This window comes from Silene latifolia, chromosome X (genome assembly GCF_048544455.1).
Source record: "Silene latifolia isolate original U9 population chromosome X, ASM4854445v1, whole genome shotgun sequence".
NCBI lineage: Eukaryota > Viridiplantae > Streptophyta > Magnoliopsida > Caryophyllales > Caryophyllaceae > Silene > Silene latifolia.
In genome coordinates this window covers 50,054,814-50,062,511 of record NC_133537.1, presented here as the reverse complement: position 1 = coordinate 50,062,511, position 7,698 = coordinate 50,054,814, and the positions used below count along the sequence as shown (strand labels likewise).

The 7,698-nt window shown below is 35.5% G+C and overlaps 1 non-coding gene across 1 annotated transcript; it reads right to left on the bottom strand.

Annotated features, from left to right (window-relative positions):
* Positions 1–2,234: 2,234 nt before the first annotated feature.
* On the bottom strand, positions 2,235–2,341 carry LOC141625059 (small nucleolar RNA R71). Its single transcript, XR_012534858.1, has one exon. It is a non-coding gene; the product is annotated as a small nucleolar RNA R71 (small nucleolar RNA).
* Between the last annotated feature and the right edge of the window lie 5,357 nt (positions 2,342–7,698).

The following is a 7,698-nucleotide window of genomic DNA, read 5'->3' as shown; positions in this document are numbered from 1 at the left end:
AGGAGGGGATTGCTAACCTTGCACTTATGGAGCAAAGTAAAGCTTAATGGATTGCATCTACTGAACAAGCATCAAAGAGGAGACCATTACTAAAGGCCTAAGTAAATAAATGAAGTAGAAATGGGCAATAATGAGGAGCCCCACGACCTACCCACGATCCCCACGGATCCTTGGGTAGTCAAAGAAGAAGAAGAAAAGCTGAGCAAAAGATCCGGGCGTCTCAAGCACTGATCATGGCATCTCAGCCCTCAATCCGAGCATCCCGAGCTCAAGTCGGGCGTCTCAGTGCTCTATCCGAGCGTCTCAACCTTAGGTCGAACGGATCCTTAGGCAACAATCCGGGCGGCTCCGTCTAGGACTTACAAAGCGCTAATCATCTTCTTAGGGACTTAATCGTCATTTAAGCCCTTAGTTATCCTAATACTTGTAATTAGTATAAATACCCCATTGTTTTAGGGGATTAAACAAGAAGTTTAGCTAGTTAGAATTTAGCATTAATCAAGTTTATAAAGTTGTAATCTCTTAATCCAATATTATTCAAATCTCAAATTCTTTTTAATCCTTCAAGTGTTCTTAGTTTTAATTGGGTAATTTGAAGATTATTTTGGTTTATTGAAGACTTGACAACTCTTCATCATTCATCAAGTGTTCTTCTATTATTCTTAGCTTATTATTTGGATCATCCTCAATTTGGTATAATCTTTTTACCCTTACTTATTTATTTATTCATTCACCATGTTTAACTTTGCTAATATGATTGACACCGTCATTATCATGTTTACCATAGTCATGAGTGAGTAGTCACCTAGCTAGGGTTAATAGGGGATTAGGGGAACTATAACATGGGGGTAGATCCATACTTAATCTAATATGTTATCATATAATTACTTGCTTGTTGTAGTGTTAACCTATGCACATATTATGCTTGATGAAATACTAGACTATGAAATCTTGCATTTTTTACCCATCTCTCATCTATTCAACAAGACTTGTAAGATATAAACTAACTCTAGTCTTGTTAGACTATGCATAGAAGTAAATAGGAAGAAAGTAAGTCGACTTGTGGGTTTTGTACAGTCTAGACGACTCGGCTTCGGGACCCAAATATTCCTATGAACCGTAAGACATAAACTAACTCGGTTCCTCTACAACAATAATTGCTTGCCAATATGAACATATGTTTATATTATAATCACCATGAATCCCCTATGAACCCATGACACCCTAGTGCCTTAATCTATTGTTTACAAACCCCCACTTTACTTTCTTGCTTTACTCTCGTTTCTTTACATTTCATTGTTATAGTAGTGTAGCTTGTTACCTCATATCTCAACCCAATTTGTGACACCCTAAGACATAGCTTTTTACAACCGATAACTTATTTCAATCCCCGTCCTTGGGATCCGACCATTACTTACCACTCTACTAAGAGTAGTTTGTTTAGTTATAAATATTGTTTTGGTTGGTTGACTTAGACGACAAAGTTTCGAATCGCACAAAAAAATGGCGCCGTTGCCGGGGACGGTGTTTAATTGAATTGTTGTCTTTTGTTTTTTTTAGTTGTGTCTTTCTTAACCTTGGGGAAGTCAAACTCATCAAGGTAGTCTTAATTGTTTTCTAGTTGTTTGCTTTTTGCATGTCTAGGAGATCACAAGGTAGACCTTTACCTATTGATCCCGAAATTGAAAGAACTTTGACCAATATTAGAAGAACCGCTAGAGGGGCTTCAACAAGTTTGGGTATTGGAGAACTTGTGGACGTCGGTGTTATCCAATCGGATAGTGTTGTGTTTACCAACTCTTTTGCAAGAGAAGGAGAGGAGAACCCAATTCAAAACCGACCACACAATCAACCCATAATGCCTAAATTTTCATCTCATTCCGTACCTACCGAGGAGAATCTAGATAACAAATGGTACTCCAATACCACCTCACTTAACCGGAAATTTCATTGCCAAATCCGCATTCATATAACTAGCTGAGAGAAGCCAATTTGGAGGGATGCCTAGTGAAGATCCTCATCTACACATGGAAACTTTTTGTGACTATTGTGATGATATCTCTCAACCTGGAGTGCCCCAAGATCAAATTCGATGGGTGTTGTTTCCTTTTTCCTTTATCGGTGCCACAAAGCAATGATTAAAGAGCCTAGACAAGGCTGCCCTTGGTATTGATTCATGGAAGAAGTTAGGACTTGCCTTCTACAAGAAGTTCTATCCTCCAGAGAAGACTAACATGTTGAGAGCCCAAATCACCGGGTTCAAATAAAGGGATGAGGAATCCTTATATGAAGCATGGGAGAGATTTAAGGATACTTGTCATTCTTTTCCACGCCATGGACTTAGTGAGTGGTTCCTTGTTCAGTAGTTTTGGAAGGGCTTACATGAAGACTCACGAAATGTGCTTAATATGGGATCCAATAGGAGGTTCACAGAGGTTGATGACAATCAAACATGGGCCAAAATCGAAGAGACGGCGGTTCATAATTCCCAATATAGTAGGCCTCGAAAGGCCACTAGAGGAGGAAAGCATGAGGTAGATTCCATCACACAATTGGGTGCTCAACTAAGTGCTCACATCAACACTATCATCTTGAAGTTTGAGAAGGTCATGGCTAACCTTGATGAAGCTTCCAAATCACTCAAACAACATGTCAATGCTATGATGGCATCATCCTCAATCTCAAATGGAGTATGTGAAAGTTGTGGAACCTTGGGACATGATTAAAACAAATGTAGGGGAACAAATGAACAAGTGAATACTTTCCCAGCATACAAGAAAGGCACCCCTTACTCCAACTACTATAATGAGAATACCAAATTCCATCCAAATCTTTCATACAAGAGCCAAAATGTGCAAAACCCTCAACCCACATACACACCACCTCCAATGAGAAATCCTACATAAAGACCATACTACAATCAACCCAATGACCAAGCCTTTGATGTTCAAAAAGCGGTCCTCCAAATGCAAAAGAGCCAACAAGATTTCTTTGCTCAAATACAAATGGATAGTCAAGCCAAAGAAACCACCATCAACAACAACCTTGCTCACACCAAAATGTTGAAGACTCAATTGTTATAAATCTAGATCTCTTTATATAACATATTCATATATGTTTCAAATTTATTTAGTCATAAAATAAATTTTAGATCTTATGCATGCAAACTAAAAAGGTAAGAGAAGAAATCATGTTCCTTACTATTATAATTTCGGTCATATTGGACACCAACAAGATCTCCTTCTTGTTAGTTCTTGGGCTTTCCATTAATGGATGAACATTCTTGACTTCAAATTAGAAGCCCTCAAATTAGTAGCACCCAAAACTATCCCTTAATACCACAAACTAACATGTACTAGATGTTTGTCATGTAGTTTACCTTAAAATCTATTACTAATACTCATATACTACTTCTAGTATTATTAGTGTTTGATTTAAACAAATTGATTCACAAAAATGAATTTTTATGAAGAACAAGAGAGAAAAGTAGTTGTTTTTCATAAAACATGAGAGAATAATAAAAAATGAGGAAAAATCCTCTTACCTTTCCCTCTACAAAACCTGTGGCCTTGGTGGGTATTAGGACCATTTTCTTTTTCTTTTTGTCTTCACAAGACAAATGGTGTAAGGCTTTGTCATTGTCAAGTCACTATCAAGTGTCATGGACAAATAAATAAGACAAATGAATAAGACCAATACCCACTAAAACTCCAACCTAATTTCGGTTTACATGTTGTAATATGGAGTCCATTTTATTTTTGTCAATTGTACAATTGTATGTCATGTGACATGTGACATGTCTTATGTCATGTTTTAATTTAAAATGCATATTTAATTAATTAAATATCATTTACAAATTAAATAAATCATATTTAACAAATTGACTAGTAATTTAAAATTACTTTCTCATAAAATGGTCATTTAATTACTAGTTAGTATAATTCACAATATCTTGTAATTATAACTAACCTATCATTCTCATCTCGCGTGTTTCGCAAACACCGATTAATTTTAGTAATATAACTTCTTAAATTACTAAATAAAATCTCATTTAATCACATTATAATAAGATGTCATTTTCTCTCTTATGATAATAATTTGTTCAATTTTAAGGAATTAATTAATCTGTATCGGCATACAACCAATTAACCTTTTCAATTAAGGGAATCGTCTTTTAGGTGTGACCTCAAGGGATCAACTGATCACCACCGTCGCACGACAGTAATGTCAAACTCTAGCCAGCCAAGCATTACCGATATGTGTGGACCAGTTGACTATATATGTAATGTATCATCCCTTTCGTATTCTTGGTATGAGATTTAATAATGATATTTAAATCATGTGATCGCACTATTGTTAAAGACACATTTCCCAACAATCTCCCACTTGTCCTCGACAAGTGTGCGTCACCAATTCTCTTGTCCTATTACTATCTCCCACTCAATGCAAGGTGTCTTTCGGGTCGTTCTTGGAAGTGATCATATCGAGAGTGGTTTCCTCGATCTGGAGAATAATTGATTGACCGGAATTTATCCACCATGGATACCTTCCGAGCGTGGCCACGCATTTCCAGTTCATTACTCCTTGAGTGGCCCTGAGATATTGTTTTAACCCTGACAAGGGGGTGGACAATTCCTATCGCACTTATTCCCTTCGACTAGCCACAGCCATCATAACCCAAAATATGCCCATTTGACCCCATTTACGAAGGTCGTAGTAACACAAATCAAAGTTAATCTGAAACTGTGCCATCTTAGGCGAACAGTCTTTAGTCAAAAGAATCGACTCATTAGAATATTATAGTAGCTCTCGCCACGACCAGGCTATATAAATTTGCCAGAACTCTATAAGCGGTCACTGCCCGACAAAGTGTTCCTAACAGTCTGCCTATGTGATCGACTAGTCATCTCACATGACTCTATGGCACTTGAACTTGCCATCAATCGCATCACACTCTAGTCACTTCGAGACGTCACCTCATACAAGTGACTATGGGCGAATACAATGCTAATCCGTGTTTACTTTAACGGGGTTCAATGTTGTCTCTACAACCCGTTTGGATGTAACAAAGTATAAAAGGAGAGTTTTTAAAGTAAAAACTCGAACGACAAATCCGATTATCACATATGAATAGTCAATGCCTGATTACTATTTCATGTTATATAATCTAATTTGATCTTGTATGTAGTTGTTCGTTTCAATTCAATTGAAATGACATGACTCATCTTGTTTAGCCTATGAGAAGGCTTTGGTTAGTAGGTTTTATCAACTTCTTGTACCTTACTCAACCTTACTACATACTCGTTTTCCTTTGTAATGTATATATTTGCATTATAAAACTTTGTGAGTACGTGTCGAGATCCAATCAAGACATAGGCCTTCTAGCCTTAGAATAGCTCCCACTGTTTTCACAGTGTGCGGGACTCATCCTTCTTGCACATCCCATGATTGCGAGTGTACTCAATTTCCGTTGTAAATTTTTCTCATTGTTCTTTATTGCCTAGAACGATTCTAGAAAATCTATTTCTTAAATAACAAAGCCACAATGGTATCTTAACCATCCCAATGTGTTTTGATTATGGTTTTGTCGGAAACCATGCGCAATCTCAATTGTCAATTGTCACTTGTGTAAACCCTTTTACACAAAATTGCATCAAAAACACTTTGCATTATGCACTTAAGGGTAATCAATATGGCTACTTGGTAATTATTTCTTGAATTCAATTTTGAAACAATTCATCATACTCAAAGTATATGAAGTGTTATACATCATTTTCTATTTAATTGATTTGGCAGCGGATGCAAAATGAAATCAATCAAATATGTTCAATTTTATTGAACTTAGTCATGAATCTTACGAACATAAGACTTCTTAGTTGACGCTAATATCATGTGGATTTATCTTCATAAATCCGGATATTTAAGATGTATTATAATACTCCAAAAGTCTTAAATCATTCTCGTTGATCAATATGTCATTCACATATAAGACTAATTAAAATTTCCGTAACTCCCACTAAACTTCATGTATAAACACAACTTCTGGACTGATCGAGAAACGTTTTATAACATGATCAAATCATTGATTCCAACTCATTGATGTCCTACTTAAGATTCTCTCTTAAGTTTCACATTATCTTAGGATTGCAAGAATCTACTAAACTCAAGACATGTATTGAATACATTCCTTCTAATTGAAGAAGTGGGTTTTAGATTCACTTGTTGTATGTGTATCATCATAATGAAATACAATCCCTAAGAAGAAGATCCAAATAGACTTAAGCATTTCAACTGGTGCAAAACCCTTTGCAACAAATCAAACCTTGAAATCTGTCTTTATTAGTGCAAAACCCTTTGTCACTAATCAAGTCTTTTATTGCGGATTCTCATGGCTCTAAGCCTTGTATTGAGTTGTGACTTAAACACTCTTATGTAAGTCATTTGTTTATTACTTTCCAGAAGTAATCAACTTGAATCAAACAATTTATTTGTAAGTTGTAAGCTCTTTACTTTCTTAAAAGTAACATGAATTCATCATCTTTAACAAGTGACGAATTTAACCTCCTAGGTTTTGAAGAAACAACGTCTTACACAAAACGTCTCATGTAGCCAAGAAAGACCAGTTTCCTGCGACATAACATTCTTTGTGGCTCTTGAATAATTTCTCCCACTCTGTCTTCTAAAAATAAACTTGTATTTTAGAAAGACAGCTTCACGAGCCGCAAAACCCTTCGTATTCGTGACAATTGTAAGGAAAAATGAGCATTTGTTTCTTTTGAAAACTTGCAAACATGGTACCTTACCATATCATATCTCATATGATTCGTTTTAGTTTTAGTGGAAAAATAATCTAGACAAAATGATAAAATCCCCAAAAGGATCAAGTAACTCAAAGTAACTTGATTGAAGTCCAAACCATATCGAATAGCGTTTGAATTCTTATCCAAACTTACATTATTCCATAATGCGTGCTAAGAGAGATTAACTTGTGATTCTATATCACATTTCCTTTGGCTTATATTAAAGTCTTCACTTTGATAATCCCATCACGACTAAATCGTTATTCTTTGAACATTTGAACTTTTTCAAAGATTTCTCTATTTACCTTATTAAGTGAACACATTAGCGTCAATTTAAATCGTTGGTAAAAGAAAAATGATCAACCTATTATGAATCAATGATTTATAACCTCGATCTCCTTTTCAACCAAAAGGCATGAGACATCTTGCTTTGAATACAAGATACGCATATACCATAAGATCTAATGGTTTCAAGAGTACTCGATAACTCTTTGCGTTCATCATTCCAGAATCTTAGGTTTGATCTTGGGTTACCAATTTGAGTATTGCATCATCTTCATGATATATCATTCTAGTTTGGTTTAGAATATAATCACCTTGATAATGGGCTAGCCATACATCAAATCGTGGTGTATAGGGTCACAAAAGTGAAACCTCTTTTGTATCGTAACAAGTATATATTCTTATGTAGAGTTTATGTACTTAATAGTCATAATTAAGTACAACTATAAACCCAAAACTAGATTGATTACATAATGACTCTATCTCTCGATATTATTGTTGCTAGTCATCATATTCTAATCATCTTATGTGTCGAATACAATGATGAAAACCTCCACTGGTTTCTAATATTGACGAAGTGGTACTAGCAAAATTTATGTTTAATCAAATAAACATT